At 49.6% G+C, this 23,660-nt stretch overlaps 1 protein-coding gene across 1 annotated transcript in view; it reads right to left on the minus strand.

Annotated features, from left to right (window-relative positions):
• STON2 (stonin 2) overlaps window positions 1-11,448 on the minus strand; it is a 102,276-nt gene extending 90,828 nt beyond the window's left edge. The window contains exon 1 of the mRNA XM_063948227.1: window positions 9,166-11,448. The gene's annotated coding sequence lies outside the window, so the exon portion shown is untranslated. The remainder of the gene's footprint in view (window positions 1-9,165) is intronic.
• Window positions 11,449-23,660: the final 12,212 nt, after the last annotated feature.

Here is a 23,660-nt window from a genome sequence, read left to right on the forward strand (position 1 = left end):
ACGGCAAGGGGCAGGCTGGTGGCGTTTGGCCGCTGTTTTAGGAGCTCGGTCCGGGTATGCCTGCGTTGCCCGGACCGTGCAGAGGGCGGGCTGCGGTAGATGCATGACCCGAACAGCGGCGAGTAGCTCCCTGCCGGCGTGCAGGAGCTGCGCTGGTAGGAAGCTACTCGTCAAGTACAAAAGCATCGCCGTTGTGCGATGCTTTCATACTTGTGCGGCGGGGAAGAGCCAGACATGCGGGACGGACTACCCCTGTGCTGAGTGTCCCCCCGCATATCTGAGTAACTGATCAGGTCTGAATTAGGCCCACTGTCCGTTTCCTTGGAGACTGCTGGCTCCAGTGTTATTGTATAGTTTATAATCACTTCCACCGGCCTACGAGGACTCAGAATAATGCAAATATACTTTTCTGGCTGTAAACGCATTCGGCCCAGTGATGCATCCAGTTCTTCAGACGCTCACTCTCTATTTGCATTGTCAGGCGATACGGACGGCTGAGCTGGGAATTACCTGCCGCAGGAGGTACTGCTCCTTGCAGCGGCTGCACATTGGTGGAAGGATGTAATATGGTCGGAGATTACCCTGCAGAATAAGGGCTTCCTCCGCCCATTGGACACATACAGCAGTGCAGTTGGTGCTACACAGTACTGCCAGGTACATTATGTTCTGTTTTCTCTCTAGTTTCCCCTAAACGTCGGATGCACAGGATTCAAACAAATCCTATTTTTTTCCTCTCTGCAACTTGACTCAGGCACAGGGAGATCTGTTACCATGGAGCCTGTAAGACTCCGGCAATCCGACCTTGGAAATCCAAACATCTTTCATCCAAGCTCTAATTGGAAAGTTTTTCAGAGTTCCAGGGCGGAATTCGGCGGTGGCATCATTAACCTTTTCTCTGCTGGCAGAAATGGCATGTAATAGGGCCAGTGACCCTTGTAATGTGTGCATGTTATGTGTTTGATCCAATATAGGGATATATAGACTCTCTGTACGTCTGTGTAACCAACACTGGTTACGTGGCGAGATTAGCAGCCGCTGCCACGTGTGCGAGAAAAACCTCACACGTATTAGTGCCACGCGGTCAAGAGACACTTATTCTGGAAGGAACAAGGCGTCAGAACTCCTAGGCCCCAAACTCTGGCAAGAGCCACTCAAGCTATCTGGCCCTGTGACAGAACTGGTGGCAGCCATGTTTGTTTCCTGGTCCAAGTACGGCCTCAACAGCGTCTGTGCATCTGAGAACACAGAAGCTTTCACCGGCAAGCCCGCGATATTCCCATTACAAACCCACCAGATGACCCCTTTTTTGCATTCATTTCAGGCCACCTCCCAGTAACAGCCCAGTAATGCCCAACACTTTTCCTTCCTATTTCTGATACTGGCTTTCCATATCGCAACAGCGCCTGTATAATGCGTTCGCTATTGGAGCATGTGCAGTTACGTGTGAGAGTGTCACTGGTACAGGGGGCGTTACGTGTGTAAGCGTCACTGCTACAGGGGGCATTAAGCGTACAAGCGTCACTGGTACAGGGGGCATTACGTGTGTAAGCGTCACTGCTACAGGGGGCATTACGTGTACAAGTGTCACTGCTACAGGGGGCATTACGTGTGTAAGAGTCACTGCTACAGGGGGCATTACGTGTGTAAGCGTCACTGCTACAGGGGGCATTACGTGTACAAGTGTCACTGCTACAGGGGGCATTACGTGTGTAAGAGTCACTGGTACAGAGGGCGTTACGTGTATAAGAGTCACTGTTACAGGGGGCGTTACGTGTGTAAGAGTCACTGGTACAGAGGGCGTTACGTGTGTAAGCGTCACTGCTACAGGGGGCATTACGTGTACAAGCGTCACTGCTACAGGGGGCGTTACTTGTGTAAGAGTCACTGGTACAGAGGGCGTTACGTGTGTAAGTGTCACTGGTACAGGGGGCATTACGTGTACAAGCGTCACTGCTACAGGGGGCGTTACTTGTGTAAGAGTCACTGGTACAGAGGGCGTTACGTGTATAAGAGTCACTGTTACAGGGGGTGTTACGTGTGTAAGCGTCACTGCTACAGAGGGCGTTACGTGTGTAAGTGTCACTGGTACAGGGGGCGTTACTTGTGTAAGCGTCACTGCTACAGGGGGCATTACGTGTGTAAGCGTCACTGCTACAGGGGGCATTACGTGTGTAAGAGTCACTGGTACAGAGGGCGTTACGTGTGTAAGCGTCACTGCTACAGGGGGCATTACGTGTACAAGTGTCACTGGTACAGGGGGCGTTACGTGTGTAAGCGTCACTGCTACAGGGGGCGTTACGTGTGTAAGAGTCACTGGTACAGGGGGCGTTACGTGTGTAAGCGTCACTGCTACAGGGGGCATTACGTGTACAAGCGTCACTGGTACAGGGGGCGTTACGTGTGTAAGCGTCACTGGTACAGGGGGCGTTACGTGTGTAAGAGTCACTGGTACAGAGGGCGTTACGTGTGTAAGCGTCACTGCTACAGGGGGCATTACGTGTACAAGTGTCACCGGTACAGAGGGCGTTACGTGTGTAAGCGTCACTGCTACAGGGGGCGTTACGTGTGTAAGAGTCACTGGTACAGAGGGCGTTACGTGTGTAAGAGTCACTGGTACAGAGGGCGTTACGTGTGTAAGAGTCACTGGTACAGGGGGCGTTACATGTGTAAGAGTCACTGGTACAGAGGGCGTTACGTGTGTAAGAGTCACTGGTACAGGGGGCGTTACATGTGTAAGTGTCACTGCTACAGGGGGCGTTACGTGTGTAAGCGTCACTGCTACAGGGGGCGTTACATGTGTAAGAGTCACTGGTACAGAGGGCGTTACGTGTGTAAGCGTCACTGCTACAGGGGGCATTACGTGTACAAGCGTCACTGGTACAGGGGGCGTTACGTGTGTAAGCGTAACTGGTACAGGGGGCGTTACGTGTGTAAGAGTCACTGGTACAGGGGGCGTTACGTGTGTAAGCGTCACTGCTACAGGGGGCATTACGTGTACAAGTGTCACTGGTACAGGGGGCGTTACATGTGTAAGCGTCACTGCTACAGGGGGCGTTACTTGTGTAAGAGTCACTGGTACAGAGGGCGTTACGTGTGTAAGCGTCACTGCTACAGGGGGCGTTACGTGTACAAGTGTCACTGGTACAGGGGGCGTTACGTGTGTAAGAGTCACTGGTACAGAGGGCGTTACGTGTGTAAGCGTCACTGGTACAGGGAGGCGTTACGTGTACAAGTGTCACTGGTACAGGGGGCGTTACGTGTGTAAGCGTCACTGCTACAGGGGGCGTTACGTGTGTAAGAGTCACTGGTACAGAGGGCGTTACGTGTGTAAGAGTCACTGGTACAGAGGGCGTTACGTGTGTAAGCGTCACTGCTACAGGGGGCATTACGTGTACAAGTGTCACCGGTACAGAGGGCGTTACGTGTGTAAGCGTCACTGCTACAGGGGGCATTACGTGTACAAGCGTCACTGGTACAGGGGGCGTTACGTGTGTAAGCGTAACTGGTACAGGGGGCGTTACGTGTGTAAGAGTCACTGGTACAGGGGGCGTTACGTGTGTAAGAGTCACTGGTACAGAGGGCGTTACGTGTGTAAGCGTCACTGGTACGGGTGTGGTATTGAAAGTCGACAGTAACTAGGTCGACAATGTCTAGGTCGACCACTTTTGGTCGACAGTAACTAGGTCGACAGGGTGTCTAGGTTGACAGGGTCTTTAGATCGACATGTTCTTGGTCGACAGGTTCAAAAGGTCGACATGAGTTTTTAATGTTATTTTGGTGTCGTTTTCTTCGTAGAGTGACCGGGAACCCCAATTAGTGCACCGCGTCCCCTCGCATGGCTCGCATCAGAGTAGATGTGCCCTCTCCTGGAGTAGATGGGCATCTCCAAACATGCAGCACACAGGAAAATAGCACATCAGTCCAGGGATTTCCTGCAATCTAGCCGTGGCTAGTTTTATTGTTCAGTATAAAACAAAACAAAAACATTAAAAAATCCTAGCCTGTCTGGGCACTAACTAATCAAAATATATTCCCTCTCTCAGGGTGGTAGGACCTAATGCCCCTGCCACAAACACAGGTATAGGCACCGTACTTACAGTCAGTAAATCACAGTGTGTCACAACAGACCTGCTGCCTGTTTCCCCAGGTAATCAGACCCTGAGCTAAGCCCTGACACAGCTTATATCAGCCCCCTACAGGTGCAGGCACTAATTATAGCCAGCTCTCAGACTGAAGGCCTATAGGGCCGTAATGGGCCTTGTGGATGGAGCTCGCCCTTCTCTTTCACATTCACACCCCTAAGACCCATTATCCGGCTTTTACTAAAATCCCAAACTCTCATCAAGTCTGTTTAGCAAAACAGACATTTCCTGGGGGTTTAAAATACATAGGCCATAAACCTGGGACAAATATATCTCCTGTTTATCACTTTACCTGTGCTTCTATTACAAGGTTGCTGACAGGTTGCTGAGACTTACAAATTGTTGAGCTGTATAGGTCACTGAGACATACAGGTCACTTAGAGGTACTGTACATGACATAGAAACAGACAGGTCACTGAGAGGTACAAGTTGTTGAGAAGTATATATCTCTGAGAGGAACAGGTTGGTGAGAGGTATAGGTCGCTGAGAAATATAGATGTCTGAGAGGTACAGGTCGCTGAGAAGTATAGATGTCTGAGAGGCACAGGTCGCAGAGAGGTACAGGTCACTGAGAAGTACAGGTCGCTGAGAAGTATAGATGTCTGAGAGGTACAGATTGGTGAGAGGTACAGGTCGCTGAGAGGTACAGGTCACTGAGAAGTATAGGTTGCTGAGAGGTACAGGTAGGGGAGAGGTACAGGTCACTGGGATGGACAGGTTGCTGAGACAGACATACAGGCCACTTAGACAGACATACAGATTGCTGAGACATATAGGCCGCTGAGACAGATGTACAGATCACTCAGACAGACGTACAAGTCACTGAGACAGATGTTCAGGTTGCTGAGATAGACGCCCAGGTCGCTGAGATATACAGGCCGCAGAGACAGATGTTCAGGTCGCTGGGACAGACGTACCTGCCGCTGAGACAGGCCGCTGAGATGTATAGGTTGACAGGTCGCTGAGATGTATAGATCGAGAGGTCACTGAGTCAAACAGGTTGCTGACAACGTCACCGTGATATACAGGTCCCTGAGATAGAAAAGTTGCTGAGTCGTAGAGGTCATTGACAGGTTGCTGAGGCTTGCAGATGAGACGGACCAGTCACTGAGATGTACAGGTCACTGAGACAGATAGGTCACTGAGTCAGGTCGCTGAGATGTAGAGGTCGCTGAGAAGTAAAGGTTGCTGAGACGTACAGGTCCTTGAGACAGTCAGGTTGCTGATAAGGAGAGGGTGTTGAGAAGTACAGGTCGCTGAGAAAGAAAGGTCACTGAGACATACAGGTCGCTGAAATGTACAAGTTGCTGTCAGTTCGCTGAGACATACCAGTCTATGTGACATACAGGTCACTAAGTCAGGTCGATGAGACAGATAGATTGCTGAGATGGAGAGGTCACTGAGACATACAGGTTGCAAAGACAGAGGCCACCGAGACATACAGGTTACATAGACATACAGATCGCGAAGATGAAGCGGTCGCTAAGACAACAGGACATAGAGACATAGATGTCCCTGTGACATACGGGTCTGAGATGTAGAGGTCATTCAGACATACAGGTCGGAGAAACATACAGTTCTCTGAGACATAAAATTGCTGAGACACAGGTTGCTGAGAAGGATGGGTTGCTGAGACATAATTTGCTAAAACAGACATGTTACTGAGAAGGATGGGTTGCTGAGACATAGGGGGACATTTACTAGGACAGGTTGCTGAGAAGTATGAGTTGCTAAGACATAGTTTGCTAAAATGGGCAGGTTGCTGAGACATAGATTGCTGAAACGGACAGGTTGCTGAAAAGGACGGGTTGCTGAGACATACAGGTCGGTGAGGTGTATACGTTGCAGAGACATAGGTCGCAGCAGAGATTTAAGAGCCCTAATCCACCTCTGTGCTACATTTGGGCCAGATGAGGTTTTTGGAGTCTAAATTCTCATGAAACATTTTCTTTATGCTGTAATTCACCAATCTCCATTCTGTAATCTTGTCCAGATAGCTGAGAACTAGCCCCTAAAGTGGGGTCACTGGAGAACTGCATTGTCACAGGCAATAAGGTAGTCACTTTCCTGTACAACATTCTCATCCACTGCACAATACTTTGGGTTATAATACCCAAGTAATGGTAATATATCTATAAATCATATAAAGAGTGAGTTCTGATGTCGTCATTAGAAAACTTATGTTCTTTAAGGAAAGCTTCAGACTCACTAACAACAGATATTACAAGTTACTTTGGAGCTCTGTGACCTGTACAAATGCTGGTATATGGTTACAGAAAACCGCTTGTACTTGTAATATGCATATTGGGGGTCATTCCGAGTTGTTCGCTCGCAAGCTGCTTTTAGCAGCTTTGCACACGCTAAGCCGCTGCCTACTGGGAGTGAATCTTAGCTTATCAAAATTGCGAACGAAAGATTAGCAGAATTGCGAATAGACACTTCTTAGCAGTTTCTGAGTAGCTCCACACTTACTCGGCATCTGCGATCAGTTCAGTGCTTGTCGTTCCTGGTTTGACGTCACAAACACACCCAGCGTTCGCCCAGACACTCCTCCGTTTCTCCAGCCACTCCCGCATTTTTCCCAGAAACGGTAGCGTTTTTTCGCACACACCCATAAAACGGCCAGTTTCCGCCCAGAAACACCCACTTCCTGTCAATCACATTACGATCACCAGAACGAAGAAAAAACCTCGTAATGCCGTGAGTAAAAAACCTAACTGCATAGCAAATTTACTTGGCGCAGTCGCACTGCGGACATTGCGCATGCGCATTAGCGACTAATCGCTCCGTTGCGAGAAAAAAATACCGAGCGAACAACTCGGAATGACCCCCATAATACACAGTAGGCAGTGCATTATTCCATATAGATTATAGGATCCTTACTTGGCACACTTCTTGTGAATTGTTATTATGTTCAGTGGTTAAGCAGACGGGATGCAGTCAATTTACCTACAATCAAAATCCCGATGGTCAAAAAACTGACAAGGTCAAAATACCGACATGGTAAAAAAACAGACAAAAATGTCGACACCGTCAAAATACCAACATTTAAAATGTTGACAGGTTAAAAAAAAAAAAAATCGACATGCATTTTTCGTGATTTTTTTTAATTGAAACCGACTTGTTCATACTTTACCACCCCAGTGGACGTGGAGTGGGAATATAATAGTGTGCAGAGCGCAGCAAGGCACCGCGGCCAAAGCATGGCGAGCGCGAGCCACCGCGCCCGAAGCATGATGAGCGCAGCAGGCCATGCGAGGGGACGCGGTAGACTTATACGGTGTCCATGTCGTCCTATGTCGACATACACAACAAATTTTAAAAACCTTGTGTCAACTTTTTGGCTTGTCAACATTTTAAATGTTGATATTTTGACTGTGTCAACATTTTAAATGTCGGTATTTTGATTATGTTGGTATTTTGACCATCGGTCAATTTTTGTCGATATGTTGACCATCTGGATTTTGATTGTTGGTAAATCATACTGATCCCAGGTGTGTGCGGAGGGGGCACCGCACATAGCGCTGCAGGGTAGGGGGCGCTGTTGGCGGCATTTGTCAATTGTCTGTTTTGATTACTTTCACTTGCAGCTTTCCCCCTCTTTGAAGCCCGGCATCTCCTGCCCACTGCTGGCTTCTACCCTGACCCCTTCTGTCGCTAATACCTATACAACGTTCATGAACTCAATTTGTTATTTCTTTGTTATTCAGTAACACTGTCCTTTATTACATTTCAAGATGCTGACATACCCGGGATTCAAACCCATCGCCTGTGGCATTGCAGTCAGGCAATCTATTCATTGAGCTATCTGCCTTTGCATAGAAAGCTAGAGAATTCTAAAGGCCCATACACATTAGACGATGTCGCTCTGTGAGCAACATCGTCTAACGTTTCCCCCTCCCGGGTCGGCGGCCGCCTGTACGCACTGAGCGATATGACCGCTCATATCGCTCAGTGACGTCACGCCCCCGCCAGCCCTGCATGAAGGTCGTGGACGACAGTCCACATCCTTCATGCATGCCCTACCGACAGCGACGATCATTGCCGACCCGCGGGGCCGCGCATCGGTCGTCGCTGGCGGCATACACACTTAACGATATAATGAGCGACGTCGCTCAAGGAGGGGGAAAATGAGCGACGTCGCTCATTATATCGTTAAGTGTGTATGGACCTTAAGGGTGTGTACACACGGTGAGATCCTTGCTATGCCCGATTTTCACTTGCGATTTCCCTTGAACTCCCTGGAGCCCAGATAGTACAGATTTTGACTAACTTTTCTTGAGATATGGCCTATGTGTGCTTACGATTTTGGCTTATGTGAGATTTTGGCTTTTGTTAGATGAACTAGATAGTACACCGATCTAGCAAGGATTGACTTGCCTGCACAGTCTATCTTTTCTTGCAATACCGACCTGGCGGGACCGCGCATCGGGATCGCAAAGTGACTTTCACCTTGCGATCTGCACTAACTTTTCTTGAGATTTTGACTACATAGTCAAAATCGGAAGAAAATATTGCAAACACTCCCTGAAAACGGTCAGTTGACACCCAGTAACGCCCCCTTCCTGTCAATCTTCTAGCAGCCGCCAGTGCGAAGAAAAACATTGCTACAACCTGTGCACAACCACAACGGGCTTTGTACCCCTACGTCGCACGTGCGCATTGCGGGGCATATGCATGCGCAGAAATTCCCTTTTTTAGCCTGATCACTGCGCTGCGAACAACGGCAGCTAGCGATCAACTCGGAATGACCCCCAAGGTGCCTCGCTCTGCTGCGCATGGCACAGGTTACTGTTCCCAGTCGTAGTCCACGTGGATCGTAAAGTATGGGGAAAAAAAGTGACAACTTCATGTTGACCTTTGCCATATCGACCTAGTGACCACGTCGACCTAATACATGTTGACCAATAGTGGTCGACCTAAAGACTGGATACCACAGATACACAGAATTACAGAGCAGTGTGGTAACTGTAGCAGAATATATACAGCCAGGTACCATGAATTACACACATGCTGTCTGTACCTGGCTTTGTGCATTGGGCTGACAGTCCTCACAGCAACAGCAAACTGCAGAGACCAAGAGAGCCAGAGACCCAGGAACGGCAGATCAGGGGGTGCAGGGTGGTATCAGATCCAGGGACAGCAGATCAAGGGGTGCAGGGTGGTATCAGATCCAGGGACAGCAGATCAGGGGGTGCAGGGTGGTATCAGATCCAGGGACAGCAGATCAAGGGGTGCAGGGTGGTATCAGGTCCAGGGACGGCAGATCAGGGGGTGCAGGGTGGTATCAGATCCAGGAACAGCAGATCAGGGGGTGCAGGGTGGTATCAGGTCCAGGGACAGCAGATCAGGGGGTGCAGGGTGGTATCAGATCCAGGAACAGCAGATCAGGGGGTGCAGGGTGGTATCAGATCCAGGAACGGCAGATCAGGGGGTGCAGGGTGGTATCAGGTCCAGGGACGGCAGATCAGGGGGTTCAGGGTGGTATCAGATCCAGTAACGGCAGATCAGGGGGTTCAGGGTGGTATCAGGTCCAGGGACAGCAGATCAGGGGGTTCAGGGTGGTATCAGGTCCAGGGACAGCAGATCAGGGGGTGCAGGGTGGTATCAGGTCCAGGGACAGCAGATCAGGGGGTGTAGGGTGGTATCAGGCCCAGGGACAGCAGATCAGGGGGTTCAGGGTGGTATCAGATCCAGGGACAGCAGATCAGGGGGTGCAGGGTGGTATCAGATCCAGGGACAGCAGATCAGGGGGTACAGGATGGTATCAGATCCAGAGACAGCAGATCAGGGGGTGCGGGGTGGTATCAGATCCAGAGACAGCAGATCAGGGGGTGCAGGGTGGTATCAGGTCCAGGAACAGCAGATCAGGGGGTGCAGGGTGGTGTCAGGTCCAGGGTCAGCAGATCAGGGGGTGCAGGGTGGTATCAGATCCAGGAACGGCAGATCAGGGGGTGTAGGTTGGTATCAGGTCCAGGGACAGCAGATCAGGGGGTGTAGAGTAGTATCAGATCCAGGGACAGCAGATCAGGGGGTGTAGGTTGGTATCAGGTCCAGGGACAGCAGGTCAGGGGGTGCAGGGTGGGATCAGATCCAGGGACAGCAGGTCAGGGGGTGTAGGTTGATATCAGGTCCAGGGACAGCAGATCAGGGGGTTCAGGTTGGTATCAGATCCAGGGACAGCAGATCAGGGGGTGTAGGTTGATATCAGGTCCAGGGACAGCAGATCAGGGGGTTCAGGTTGGTATCAGATCCAGGGACAGCAGATCAGGGGGTGCAGGGTGGTATCAGATTCAGGGACAGCAGATCAGGGGGTGCAGGGTGGTATCAGATCCAGGAACAGCAGATCAGGGGGTGCAGGGTGGTATCAGATCCAGGAACGGCAGATCAGGGGGTGTAGGTTGGTATCAGGTCCAGGGACAGCAGATCAGGGGGTGTAGGTTGGTATCAGGTCCAGGGACAGCAGGTCAGGGGATGTAGGTTGATATCAGTTCCAGGAACAGCAGATCAGGGGGTTCAGGTTGGTATGGGAACCAGGGGGACAGGAGCAGATACCAGGAGAACCAGGGGCAGCCGATCAGGGAGTGCAGGGTGGTAATAGATCCAGAGGGACAGGGGCAGCAGATCAGGGAGTGCAGGTTGGTATGAGATATAGGGGGACAGGGGCAGCAGATCAAGGAATGCTGGGAGGTATGAGACCCAGGGGGACAGGAGAACAGACCAGGGGAACCAGGGGCACCAGATCAGGGGGTGCAGGGAGGGATGAGATCCAGGGGTACAGGAGCAGAGCAGAGACCAGGAGAGTCAGGAGCAGCAGATTAGGGAATGTAGGGAGGCATGAGATCCAGGTGGACAGGGGCAGGAGATAAGGGAGTGCAGTTAGTGGTATGAGATCCAGGGGGAAAGGAGAAGAGACCAGGAGAACAGGGAGTGCAGTGAGTGGTATGAGATCCAGGGGGTTAGGAGCAGAGCAGGAGAGCCAGGGAACGCAGATCAGGAAGCGCAGGGTGGTATAAGATCCAGGGGGAAAGGAGCAGAGAGAGAGCCAGGTATGAGATCCAGGGGACAGGAGAGCAGATCAGGGAGTGCAAGGTGGTATGAGATCCAGGGGGAAAGGAGCAGAGAGAGAGCCAGGTATGAGATCCAGGGGACAGGAGAGCAGATTAGGGAGTGCAGGGTGGTATGAGATCCAGGGGACAGGGGAGCAGATCGGGGAGTGCAGTGAGTGATATGAGATCCAGGGAGAAAGGAGCAGAGCTACAGATCCAGGGGCAGCTGTGTTCTCACTCAGTGCCAGTGAGAAGATAGGAACATGTAGGTTCCACCCCTTTCTTCAAAGTTCCTTCTGATTGGCTGCTTTATAAAATCTTGACAGCAGGGCTGGTGCTTTAACCCTTAACTGACAGAGCAGACTGCTATTGTGTAATGTGGTGTAACTCTACAGTGTGATAAGACCGCAGTAAGTATAGCAGTATAATAACCACAATGCAGGGCACAATGCTGCCAATGGTGATTACGTATCAATTCTATCACTTTCTGACATTTACTAATAGCCAAAGCCATCCAACATGTAACATTTGGTGGAATTATGTCAGATAAGGTGACTATACATGATGACCTATGAGTCTGTGATTCAGCCGGCCCCCTAAGCCTGCACTATTGGATGGCAGTACACACCACTGGTCTATGGGGGTAATTCCAAGTTGATCGCAGCAGGAATTCTGTTAGCAATTGGGCAAAACCATGTGCAGTGCAGGTGGGGCAGATATAACATGTGCAGAGAGAGTTAGATTTGGGTGGGGTGTGTTCAATCTGCAATCTAATTTGCAGTGTAAAAATAAAGCAGCCAGTATTTACCCTGCACAGAAACAATATAACCCACCCAAATCTAACTCTTTCTGCACATGTTATATCTGCCTCCCCTGCAGTGCACATGGTTTTGCCCAGTTGCTATCAAAAATCCTGCTGTGATCAACTTGGAATTACCCCCCATGAACAGTGCATGAGCCGAATGAGATCGCTAATTTATCAAAGAGTGATAAGTCCTTTTGCTGGAGAAAATGGGAATTTTTACTGGAGAGAGGGTAACTTTGTGCTTTCCCCTATGTATAACCCCCTTGCACAGTACTGGAGTCACCGTTGGCCACCTAAGCCGCAGCGTGATTAACGTGCATTGCTGCAGGTGTTTGGGGGCAGGGAAGGTGCAGCGACGTCCAGTGTCCTAGAAAACGGGGGCGTGTCATCCCCATTATTCTGGGTGTGCCACCGCCAGTGGCTGTGCCCCTGGATGCAGCATCACTGGCACTGACAGTGAAGAAACTGGCCATTCTGAGCAACCTGAGTGTCACACATTGGGGCAGATGTATTAACCTGGAGAAGGCATAAGGAAGTGATAAACCAGTGATATGTGCAAGGTGATAAAGGCACCAGCCAATCACATCCTAACTGTTAATTTACATATTGGAGCTGATTGGCTGGTGCCTTTATCACTTTGCACATATCACTGGTTTATCACTTCCTTATGCCTTCTCCAGGATAATATATCTGCCCCAGAGTGATCCGACGATGCGTCTTGGAAGCTGGTAGAAGACATCTATTTACACAAGGCGACTCCAGCAGCATCAGCGTATATTAGCACAGCCGCTCCATCTATCTCTGAATCAGGTCCACTTTGGCGACACTCCCATAACACGCACATAAGGTGCTGGATCTCTGTGCACCTCCCTCTGACTTACCAGGAACGCCCAGCACACTAAACACACCCTGCTTGTCAATCACTCCTGCACCTCTCAGATTACACACCATGGGACGCATGCGTTGTGCAAACTTTTAGCGAGTTAGACGCATGTGTGAATATTGACACTGCATGCAACTCAGAATCAGGCCCTGTAGGATGATTACAGAGCAAATATTTTACACTGCATTAGGTAAGTAATGTACGGCAAGTTGATGCTGGCTACGTTAGGGCTTCTCTATAGGGACATAGGCAAACGCAGGGGGAAGGAGGGGGTTTCCACTTGCCCAAAAACCTCCCTCCTCTTGGCCAGTGGTTTAGATTATGAGAATAGCAATAGTATATAATATGATTCCTAGAGCTGGCGCCACAACATGCAGCTTGAGGTATAGTGTCGAACTGCTGAACATGCAGCTTCTTCTAATATGTTTGCTGTGTGTGGATCTGAGTCCTCAACCAGTGCACTGGACCAGAGAGCAGCTGCCAGGAAGAAGAGACAGGAGCCTTACCATGAGGTGGGAGAAGGTGTTCTTAGAAAGGGGAGTTCTGTCTCCTACTGGTTCTGGGGGTGTGTGTGTGTGTGTGTGTGTGTGTGTGTGTGTGTGTGTGTGTGTGTGTGTGTGTGTGTGTGTGTGTGTGTGTGTGTTTGTTTATTATGGGATGTTTAACCTTTTTCTGACCACTTATTTTATTTATATTAATACAGTATTCAGTGTATAAAAAGACCAATGTGTAGATTAATGTCCAGGGTCGTTGCTAGGTTCTTCTACCGCTACCCCAGACTCCCGTACTTGCTCCAATGTTTTGCGGAGTGGGAGATTGTGGACTGGATTTGGAAACCCTCCTCTAGAAATCCTGTGTTTGCCCCTGAAGGAAGTAGTTTCACTGTGGATTTATAAGCATGAACAGTCACCATAGACCAGCAGTATACTGTACCTTCAGTTATCCCACGTTAGTGGGCAGAGTACTTTACATTAATCAGCTACATGGGCTTGTGCGCTTCGACTGCCGCAACTTGCGTGGAAGTGCACACTGAATGGCGGTCTGGGCACTGGATGCCTATTGTGTGCAGATGTGTCCTTACATATGTATCATTAATATGCCATACTGCAAGATGCACCTGGTCTGACGGAGCCGCTCTCATAGCTGTAACCTACCTTATATTTATTACAATTTTGCATTTGCACCTTAGTGACATCACAGATGCAGATGCAGCAAATCACCACTCACAGCGCATTACAGGCGCTGTGCTGTGACTTTCCCCACACAGGAATTAGTTTTACACTCGTATTAATCAGTGCTAGCTAGCAAACGTTTTATTTCTGCAAATAAATACATGAATTGAGTGAAAAAGATGTTCAGCGCGGTCGTGTAGTGAAAAACAAGGTGCATTGAGAGGGGCTGTTTGGCGCGACTGAAGGCACAGTGAATTAGGTGGCAAAATGGAGTGTGATGAGTGAAAGATTCTGTAGTTGGTAAACATGATTCGGCCTGCGAACTTCCAAGCCTGAGATAAATACATGTAGCACAAACTCAAGCTTGCAAATTCACCTTTATTTGCAGCTTATTTAAAGCTGCCATCTACTGGTATATCTGTTGAATTGCATGTGGATATAAGGCAGATACTTATCCATCATGCAATACCATGAGGGAGCCGTCTGATTGTCTCCAATTTTTTTCTGCAGCAGTACAACGACCCCAAACATGCAGTGAATGTCAATAAGAACTAGCTTCAGAGCAAAGAAGAACAAGGAGTCCTGGAAGTGATGATATGACCCCCACAGAGCCCTGATCTCAACATCATTGAGTATGTTTGGGATTACATGAAGAGGCAGAATGATTTGAGCAAGCCTACATCCACAGAAGATCTGTGGTTAGTTCTTCAAGATGTTTGGAACAACCTCCCTGCTGAGTTCCTTCAAAAACTGTGTGCAAGTGTACCTAGAAGAATTGATGCTGTTTTGAAGGCAAAGGGTGATTTCATTTAGATATTTAAATATTGGTTTGATTTAGATTTCACTTTTGTTCATTCACTTTGCATTTTGTTAATTGATAAAAATAAACTAGTAATAGTTTTGCTGCGGGATGTACTGAAGTGAAAATGCGGTAAAACTCCCATTTTCTGGGCTTTTACAGCATTTTCATATATACTTACCCCGGTAAGCTGGTACTCTGCTTTTGCTGGCATTACCCTGTAGAAGCCTATTGGGTTTCTTCCACAATGCGTGTGGAGAGGGTTCCGACACGGAACGTTCCCAGCATCCCCCTCGGCCACCACTGGTCTGCGCATCTGCAGATGGACTCCCAGGTCATAGACCCTGTCACGACCAGACGGACAATTCTCCAGATATGTCAATCTGAGAATTGCCACCAGTGACTTATGGTTACCTCAGCACATGAGGTTAACGAAAACCTGGTTACTGACACCAGCAAAATCCCCTTTGGTGCTACCACACTCGGTAAGCGCTTGCTCCCACCTTCATACAGAATTATTAATGGCATACTCACTTATACCTCGGTATGTAGCTTGGGCCGTACAGGCTTCACTAAGGGACACGGAGAATACACTAGAATTATTATTTTTTTTAATCAAACAAATAACTCAAGATTTGATTATAAAAAAAGATGTGTACAAATATGTACAGAAATACAGTGCATGAATCTCAGGAAAAAAAACAGGAAATAACAATTCAGAAGCCTAAAGGGGGGTACTGACGACTGCTCAGCACACATCTCTCCCCCCTCTCAACACAGCGCAATGTGCTGAGCGAGGGGACTGACGGACGGGGGGGGGGGGGGGGGCGCTCACTTCACACAGCGGTGAAGTGAGCGACCCCATGCAGGCTCAATCTAGCACCGGCGATAGCGATGCACGCTATCGCTGGGGGCATACACATGGCAGATCCGTGCTTAAAATCTAAGCAATCTGACTAGGAGGGGTAGTTAGCCCAGATTGGACACAGACATTCCATTCTCCTTAAGAGGTGAAATTCCACTTTAATTTTTTACTCCTGGCCTGGCTGTGACCAGGTCTTGGTTATTTGAGGATGAAGGATGCAGTTTTCCACCCCCAAACATTTATGACTGGTATAAGATAAGAGATCGCTATCTGTTCCCTGAACATAAATATTATGTCTGTCTATACGCATCCTTTTTTTATTTTATAAAAATTAAATAAAAAATGCAAGCCATTTTTTTAAGAGGGCCCCAGAAAAATAGATTTTCTTTCCTTCTCCAAAATATTGAAAAAAAGTGCAGATCCACATAGAAAGCATGAACTGCCACAGTTATAGTAGACTGATAGAAATTAGATAGATAGATAGATAGATAGATAGATAGATAGATAGATAGATAGATAGATAGATAGATAGATAGATAGATAGATAGAGACACTATCCAGTGCAGTTCCTCTGCTCGCCATGTGGTGTTGCTCTCCTTGGAGGTGTCTTCAGCACATCTCAGACTTTATACTTGGAATCAGTGCTGAAAGTAGGGTGTTACGGGGTGGTACGGAGTACCATTAAGAAATGTGGTGGTGGTACTCAGTACCACCAGCCCACAGCTGGGGCATAATTTATAAGGGGCATTTTTGTGTTTGGGACATAAAATGGTGTCTGTGGCATAACTGTGTGTGGCATAATATGTAATAAGCATTACGGTGTGTGGCATAATATGTAAGGCATTACAGAGTGTGGCATAATGTTTAATGGGCATTACGGTGTGTTGCATAATGTGTAATGGGCATTACGGTGTTTGGCATAATGTGTAAGGGGCATTACGGTGTGTGGCATAATGTGGCTATGCCGCTATTGTCATGTAGCCATTCCCCTAGTTTTGTGTGACCACACCCATTTTTACTATCAGTACCACTAAGAAACAGTTTCTACTTGCACCACTGCTTGGGATTACCTGGGATTTATTGCCTAATTAAGCAGCTGTGGTTGCACCTGAGATTTGCTAATTTAATCTAGCTCCACAGAGTCCTATTGTGACAGGACGGTACCGTACGAAAGCACTCGCCGCTTTCGCGTCCCGTCGACTGCGCACAGATTGGAAGGTCAAGCCGCACGAGGCCCGACCACATAGGGGATTCCCGCTTACCGTCAGTAACCGCCTGTTACTGACTCCACCCACTGCGCTGTGGGCGGGTTCTCGCTGCCACCACCAAACTCCTAACCTGCCGTGGCGTTTGGAACCACGGTTCTGCTCTGTATGTGCCGACGCACTGCTTTACCACAGCTGTGTGGTGCTGACGAATCCCCACTAGCCACTTGCTAGGCCTCTACCGGTCGCTGGCGGAAGGCGGAGCTTGGAGACGCTAGGTGCTTCCCTGGACAGCCGGAGGACGGGGCTAGGTTTGGCCTAACCCTGTTGGTCACAAGATGAAGCAGTCTTCTTGAGGCAAAGATGTTTATTGCTCAATGATAACCTTTAAAAAGGCTCCTCCCTATTGCTAGGGGCAACAGCATACAATCAAGATGTTTCAGCAGAATAAGATGTTACAACTACTACTCTGGAGGCACGCAGGTCTCCTTTTTATGTCAGTTTTCCACACAGTATCACAGGGGGGTAAGCCCTCCCTGTCTTCTCCAACCAATCAGGTTATTTTACAAAATACCAATAAATTACATTTTACAAGGATATAAGTGCAATAAAACAATATCCTCCTTCCTGTCACCCAGACAACGTTTGGTATCAGATTAACATTCACTATTGATAAATTTATCACATATCTTCAAAATACAAATGTGTCTGGTCATTCCCATCTGCAGGCAATCCCAGTGTTTAAGATTACAACAGGAATGGCTACAATACAAACAAACAGTCTTCCTTCCTGTATCTGCCATTCGGATCGTATATCACTTACATCCTCTACATGAAACAGATTCCAAGCCCATAGACCCAGTGATTAGTATCTCTCTCTAAGGAACTCACACATCAAAAGGTATTGTCCTTCACACCTCACTGCTAGTACAGGGCCCTTAGCATGCCCCTTCCTATTTCCAGAGGATAAGAGTTGCTTATTCAGACATCTATAGTAACTGCATTTTTCCTTTAAATATACACCAAGCCTGTCTTGAATATAAAATAGATACAGTTAAACATGTCTTCCTGCAATGGTGCACAGAGCACTACATATGACATGTTAAAAGTAAAACACATAATTAAACAAACTTTTAAACAGTCAGCAACATGGCGCTGGGCACGAGGGTTAACCCCTTCAGTGCCGCAGACGCCATTACACGTGTGGCTGGCTAGTCTCTCCGGCCACATTCCTTCCCCCCCATTCAAGCGGGTCAACCAGGGACCCATGTCCCAACGATTTGGGTCCTGGTCCCGCAGTCCCTTGTGTTGAAGGGGACGCTACCTAGGGTGTGTAGGCTCCGGCCTAGACAGTTCATCCATAGTGCAGTGGGCCTCTCTTCGTGGGTGCACAATGTTCAAATAGTCCACCTGAAGTCCAAGTTCAAGGCTCCACCACAAAAGTCTGTCCAATTCCCCCAAGGTAGGTTGCAGCCACCTAACAGGTAGGTGGTAAGTCACCACGGTGGGGGGCTGGTTACAAACAAGTGCCACCCAAGGTGTCCCAATTGTGGCATACCCCACCTCCCACCATAGCAGTTTTCTGCTCAAACAGGCCACAGGGTGCTCCTGCCCATATGGCTCTTTCTGGCTTGGTACAGCTCCCAGTCCGTGCAGTGGCGCAATAGTTCGTAACACACAGTCCTGGTCAAGAATGTGCGCCGTCTGCACTGGAGCGGGTACCCGAACCTCCTTCAATGACTGGAATGCCAACTCGCAAGCGGGTGCAAAGTCCACTGACTTGGGAATGCCCTTCCTAGCCATCTCTGTCAAGGGGTTCACTACAGGACTAAAGTCAATGACAACATGTCCGTAGGGCCTTACAGGTTCTAAGGTCAGTACCGGTCTGGGTGATGTGGGTCGGGGACAGCCTCTGGTTGCCTCCACACCCTCTGGGTTGGGCCTACCCCTGTCTCCTCCCACATGGTGCCCCAGGCACTGCACCTCCGTCATACCTATCTGGCAACTGTCTGCCCTAACTGTCAGACCTGCCCTCCAATCCTCCTCCGTCGACCTATGACTCGGGAAACCTACCCTGTCACCTAGGCCTACTCCTTCCTCCTCGTCCGCTACCTGTGCCACAGTGATGGCGGCCAGACCACCAGCCTCTGGATCCTGTGTGGCATCCACTACAGGGAGGCTGCGTGTCTTCCCCGATCTACTGCGCACAGGCAAGGGACCTGCTATGTCCACAGCAACTTGCTGCAACGGTTCTCCTATGGGCAGAGGCCCAGAGACAACACAACCGCTGGAGTGCCCCGGCTGCCAACGCATGGCACCAGCCTTACAGTTGGTCTGGGCGTCATCCGACATTCCAGACCAGGGTAAGCTCTGTGTCAGGCACTTCAGGGTACGGTCTGTCTCCGGGTTACTGTCCAAAGGGGTTTCGCTGGCAACCGACACCGGTTGCGCAGGAACGTTCCCTGAGGGGACCAGTTGGACACATTCCCTATCTGGTCTATCCCCTCCCACTTTCCTGGCTACCCTGTACCTTAACCCTTCCCGCCAGGTCAAACTTCCCACCCCAACCCTGTCAAGGCCGCTGCCAGAGTGGCGCCTCATGCCTTTCGGGGATGGGTCAGAGAGTTGAGCCTCCCTAAACTCCTGCCTGCGGCCCTCAATCTCTCCTAAATTGGGACACACTACAGGGGGATCTAGGTGGGGACTACTAGGGTCAGTCTGGTAGGGGTCAGTCATGGAAAAGTCAGTGTGGTTTCTCATACTCACCGCCGGAGTTGGCAAACCACTTGGGTCAGGAGCATCATTGGGCACCCCCACAGGATCAAACGAGCTGGAACCGACATCCTCTGCGTTGCTAGGGGACGTAGGCATACCAGGGGTAAAAGGCATGCGGGGTCGATGTACTGATCTAGCCGCTGTGATCTTTTCCTCTGGGCTGGTTGATGCTGTGGTTGGCTGTGCTGGCAGTTGTCTAGCAGCTGTAGTCTTTTCCTCTGGGCTGGGCTGTGCTGGAGTAGCTGATGTCAACGGTGGTTTTGGAACTTGACTCCGGGGAATGGAGCTAACAAACGTAGTGACGATCCCACCACCCAGATCATTTCCTAGGACCACATCAGTTGGGAGACCATCCATGACGGCAACTTCTCGCAACTCTGGTCCAGCTCCCCAGTCCAGGTAGACTCTTGCCATGGGAACCGCTTTTTCTGTTCCTTCTGCCAGGGTGACCGTGGCAGTGCGACCCTGCAATACTGCAGCAGGATCTATAAGGTGGGGGCTCACCACAGTGATTGAGGCCCCAGAGTCTCTTAGGCCTTCTCCCTGCAGAGGTCCCACGTGGACTGGCTGCAGGTGCCTCCACATGTTGTGTAGGGGCTGTTTGGCCATGCAGGTGACTCTCTCCGCAGAGTGCACCTGTCTCTCGCCACACTCCATCGGACTGACTGGAGGGGGAACAGTCTCTGTAGGCTCATCTCCTCTCGTCAAACAAGCGATCCGGGCTCCAGCACTCGGATTTGGGGCACGAGTCTGGGGTGCTTGGGATGCAGGACAGTTCATCCTCAGATGTCCGATTTTCCCACAGCCGTAGCACTTCTTCTCCAGTCGTGGCACCGATGATCTCTGATCAGTTGCAGGGACGCTGCGGTGCGGTTGCTGGCCAAGAGCACCTGGGTTGGAAGATGCTTGTCTTTGGGGGTGATGAGCTGAAGAGGGTGGTCCCCTTGGTGGTACAGTCTGTTGGAGCTGGCTGCTGGCGGGGCGCTTCTGCCCCCGTGGCCGAATTGCCACATACTTGTCGGCTAATTGGGCAGCCATCTTTAAGCTGGGTGGCTCCCGATCTAGCACCCACTCCTTCACTTCTTGGGCGCACCGGCGGTAGAACTGCTCCCTGCAGATCAGGTCGATCAGTGCGTCCCATGTAGTGGCTTCCGAATCCTTCACCCACTTCACCACGTACTGCCGCAGCTGGGTGGCGAACTGCTCATGGGTGCTGCTAGGATTCTTGGGCAAGTCTCTGAATTTCTTCCTGTAAGACTCGGGAGTGATGAAGAATCGCTGGAGGAGGGCCTTCTCGACTTCGTCGTAGTTCCCACAGTCCTCCGTCGCCACTCCTCGATAGGCCTCCAAGGCCTCTCCATGCAGAGTGGGCACAAGGTGTCTCACCCACTCTGACTTGGGTAGATCATGTAATTTGCAAGTCCTTTCAAAAACTTGTAAATGTCCATCAATGTCCCCATCACTGTCTGCAAACTTGGCAAACTGAATACGTCCTGATCTGTGTACAACAGCTGACAACGGCTCCCGGGGTACCACGGCCTGTGGTGCCCGCTCCGCATGCCACATCCGAATGACAAGCATGCGTTCTTGCTCCGTTGCCCTTTCCCCCAATTCCGCTAGCCGATCTGCTAGGGTATCCGGGCCGCCCCCCCTGGGACGTTGGGATCCTGGCCCTGCTAGGGATTGCTGGGAAACATTGCTGCTGTGAGAGAGGGCGGGGCTTGTGGTTCTCACCGGTTCCTCACGAAGGTCCACTGGTGGGCCGTCCTCTGCGATGCTGACGCCGTCAGTGCTTTCCACCTCCGCCCGATGAGACTCCTCCCAGCTCCTGAGCGCCGCCTTCATGACGCTTCTGGACGCGTTGGAAGGGATATCCACACCCTTCCCCTGGCATACGATCTCCAGATCCTCCTTGGACATTCCGCTGAATTCCGCCATCTTGTGCGTTCTCCTGCGCTGCAGTTACTCCTCTCCTGAGTAACTCGGCTTCTCCAATCAGGTGATGAAAAGCCGCCTGGGAATATCCCACCACTATGCCACCAATTTCTGTGACAGGACGGTACCGTACGAAAGCACTCGCCGCTTTCGCGTCCCGTCGACTGCGCACAGATTGGAAGGTCAAGCCGCACGAGTCCCGACCACATAGGGGATTCCCGCTTACCGTCAGTAACCGCCTGTTACTGACTCCACCCACTGCGCTGTGGGCGGGTTCTCGCTGCCACCACCAAACTCCTAACCTGCCGTGGCGTTTGGAACCACGGTTCTGCTCTGTATGTGCCGACGCACTGCTTTACCACAGCTGTGTGGTGCTGACGAATCCCCACTAGCCACTTGCTAGGCCTCTACCGGTCGCTGGCGGAAGGCGGAGCTTGGAGACGCTAGGTGCTTCCCTGGACAGCCGGAGGACGGGGCTAGGTTTGGCCTAACCCTGTTGGTCACAAGATGAAGCAGTCTTCTTGAGGCAAAGATGTTTATTGCTCAATGATAACCTTTAAAAAGGCTCCTCCCTATTGCTAGGGGCAACAGCATACAATCAAGATGTTTCAGCAGAATAAGATGTTACAACTACTACTCTGGAGGCACGCAGGTCTCCTTTTTATGTCAGTTTTCCACACAGTATCACAGGGGGGTAAGCCCTCCCTGTCTTCTCCAACCAATCAGGTTATTTTACAAAATACCAATAAATTACATTTTACAAGGATATAAGTGCAATAAAACAATATCCTCCTTCCTGTCACCCAGACAACGTTTGGTATCAGATTAACATTCACTATTGATAAATTTATCACATATCTTCAAAATACAAATGTGTCTGGTCATTCCCATCTGCAGGCAATCCCAGTGTTTAAGATTACAACAGGAATGGCTACAATACAAACAAACAGTCTTCCTTCCTGTATCTGCCATTCGGATCGTATATCACTTACATCCTCTACATGAAACAGATTCCAAGCCCATAGACCCAGTGATTAGTATCTCTCTCTAAGGAACTCACACATCAAAAGGTATTGTCCTTCACACCTCACTGCTAGTACAGGGCCCTTAGCATGCCCCTTCCTATTTCCAGAGGATAAGAGTTGCTTATTCAGACATCTATAGTAACTGCATTTTTCCTTTAAATATACACCAAGCCTGTCTTGAATATAAAATAGATACAGTTAAACATGTCTTCCTGCAATGGTGCACAGAGCACTACATATGACATGTTAAAAGTAAAACACATAATTAAACAAACTTTTAAACAGTCAGCAACATGGCGCTGGGCACGAGGGTTAACCCCTTCAGTGCCGCAGACGCCATTACACGTGTGGCTGGCTAGTCTCTCCGGCCACACCTATCTTGCCAGATCATCAGTCTCGTACCTGAGACTAATCTAGCTAATGCTGAAAGTAGAATCTCTCTGCCGTTAAACTACTAACTGTATAAGTCCTGAACCTGACTTCCAGTTCATCTCCCAGGCTGCTCACAATCTGCTCCCCTACACTGATTCCTCCCTGCTCCAAGTCTGCAGCCCATCACAGCTCCACACTGTGTCACTGGCCAGTCTGCAGTCTGCAACCTTCTACTCGTGCTCCCCCAGTGAGTATCTGGTGCTAATCTTATTAACACCTCAGGTGCTTTCGTGTTTTGAAATTTGGCCTTATTGCTTCGGTGTTACCTGCTTACAAGTCTTTTCAAACTACATTCTAAGGCTTCTGTACTCCCCTCTGCTATGGGACTTTACTAAATCATAGCCCAGTGCCTTGTGGATAATCTGCGTTACAGAACTACCGCATTAATTTGCAACGCTTCTGTAATTAAACCTGTTACAAGATTTTGCAAACTGCATCCGAAATGTGATTTACCTTCATCCAAGTTATTTCAAGCTTCCGTTGTCCAAGATATTGCAGGTATCCACTGTCATTTATTCCATCCAAGTTATTGCTAGTATCTATTGCCAAACATTCAAGTACATTGTATCTATA

The sequence above is a fragment of the Pseudophryne corroboree genome, chromosome 12, assembly GCF_028390025.1.
Source record: "Pseudophryne corroboree isolate aPseCor3 chromosome 12, aPseCor3.hap2, whole genome shotgun sequence".
Taxonomy (NCBI): domain Eukaryota; kingdom Metazoa; phylum Chordata; class Amphibia; order Anura; family Myobatrachidae; genus Pseudophryne; species Pseudophryne corroboree.